Below are 2,624 nucleotides of genomic sequence, written 5' to 3' on the forward strand. Positions count from 1 at the left end.
AGAATTTGATGTGCATTTGTGGAACACGGAATATAAGCAAATGAAAAGAAGGAAGACGCTAATTTGGGATTTGAACTCGGATACCTGGAATGTCATTCAGATGGGTTTATGAGCTTCACCATCAGACTAATTAAAATCCAAACTGGCACTGTGCACAGAGCGCTTTGTCTTCTGTATGGCCAAGTGAAAGAAAGATGGAAGTCATAACAGTCTGACGAGTGTACGTCTGGAATACATACAAAAAAGGAAAGAAAACATCCCTGGCTCAACTGAGACCTCATCATTTATAAAGAAATTACTTTAGTGGTACAGCTTCTGTGGCATTTAGAAAGTCACATACACTAATCCTATCCATTAACATCTGCACACTATTCATTACTTAAAATACATACAATCAAATCTAAATATGAAGTTTTTTTTTTTAAATCATGTTGGCAGTTAAAGGATCATTCACTATCTCTCAGGAAGGGGAGATAAAGTTGATTCTAGATTTCAGCTGCAGTCTTTGTGAATATTTAAGATGATGCAATACACTGAAAAGAAAAAAAGCTGTGCAAATATGAATGTTTGCTCCATCTAATGAACTGAAAAAAATGTTTCCAGAAATTTCTAACATGACATGAGTAGCCACAAATTATAGTGCCAGCATGAGCAGTTAAATATATGGAGTGTGAACTCTGTCTTAGTTGAAATATGTATGCATACATTGTCTCTGAGGTAATAAAGAAATGCAAGCTGAACTGTAAATGCTGACATTTCATTAAAGAAACAGAATAAATATTCTCAATAATGCTGGTTAATTTTGTACAGTCACAATAGCCATTTGAAGTGTAAAGCCAGAAGTGTTTCTGTAACTTATATCACCCTCTGAAAGGAATAAGAAGGTATAATCGTATACATCAAGCAGAATTTTTATTGAGTGAGAGCTCAGAAATCAAACAGTTTTGTTCTGAACTCAAAAGACTTGTATGAGGGTTCTCCACTGGCAGGTGGCAAGACATGACCTAGCATAGCATTATTTGGAAATGACACACAGGTTCGCTACAACAAAAGCAGAGACAAAAAGACGTTGGAGTGTTTCCAGTCTGTTGCAGCCCCCCAAGAATAGAAAGAAACTGGACTGGCTTGACAGGTAGGTTTAGAGATCCAGATGAACTGACTTAATGCTAAGCAATGTCCAGCCAAGATGTTGTATGAACATCTCCAGAAATGGGTTTGTGGTACAGAAAAGCAGTCAGTCAACCCTGACTATCTTAAATAATGGCTGCAGTTTCCCATAATGTTGACAGCCATAAATATCTAAGCAGAACCTCATTGCACTCAGTATGTGTGCGTATGCACATAGTACAGTTTGAATGGAATGAAGGGCCAAGGCAGTGCACTAAGATGTTAACAGCTTCATAGTAAAGTAGTACATATCTTAAAAGGACCTCGATATTTTTACACTTCAGGGGTTTCCAGTTATGAAGAGAGAAAGATTAATGATATTTAAATTTTATAAACCGATAACTGTCTCATATCATAGTTAACACACACACACACACACACACACACACACACACACACACACACACACACACACACACACACACACACACACACACACACAAACTCTGACAAACTCACATTCAGATTCTGAGTTATTTATTGGAAGAGAGTGTGCTTAGCATAGGCATATGTAAAATTGCTTTATCTAGTACAAATGTCTTCATATTTCACCAGGACTGTGATATCAGTGACAGTGAAACAATGTCTATCATCTACATTGTAACTGTGATGCAATCTGTCATCTACAACGTAACTGTTAGTGATACAGCAATAATGTAATGTGCAGTAAGATAGATGAAACAGACAGCCAAGCTCCTAACTTGAATACACTACTAGCAGCTTGAAGTTTTTACAAAAGTTAATCAGTAAATAAAAACAAAATACTGCCACTAGAAGGCATTTAAAGAAGTGATGAGTGATGTGTAAGTCCACATTTTGGCAGTGTATGGTGATCCATACACATTGTAAACTTAGATTCAGGGGCATTCTTGAGATTAACAGAAAGGGGGAAATACACTAAATCTTAAACAACACCCTTGCCTATGTTTTTAGTGTTCAGAATTGCTGAAACAGTGATTGCGTAACATATTCACTGTCATATACAGATACAAACCACTCACACAGCCACTAATCCAATGTCTTTTTGCTGTTTTTTGCCTTGTTATAATTTTTTAACAATTATACCACAGCTGATCCAATGTATTAGCAAGCACAGATGTGCCGGCGATCTGCTGAAGGAGACTTAAAGATATAGCTGAATTAAAATAAATGAATAAATGAATGCCTCCTGCTTATGATGGTTTACTCTACATTGTGTTACTGTGCATAGATTTATTTTGCACCCTTCATGGAGCCTGGATCATAGCTAAAAAAGGTCTGGTGACTGACCATACACCTACCTTGTTAACAAATAGTTAAATAAATGCATACACACATAAATACATACGCACATACATCAATATACATACATGCATTATAAAGACATACATACACACTTAATATATACATGCATAAATATATACATGCATGCATAAGAGCATACCTGCGTACATAAATACATGAATACATACATACAG

The sequence above is a fragment of the Protopterus annectens genome, chromosome 17.part0, assembly GCF_019279795.1.
Source record: "Protopterus annectens isolate FY-2018-M chromosome 17.part0, PAN1.0, whole genome shotgun sequence".
NCBI lineage: Eukaryota > Metazoa > Chordata > Ceratodontiformes > Protopteridae > Protopterus > Protopterus annectens.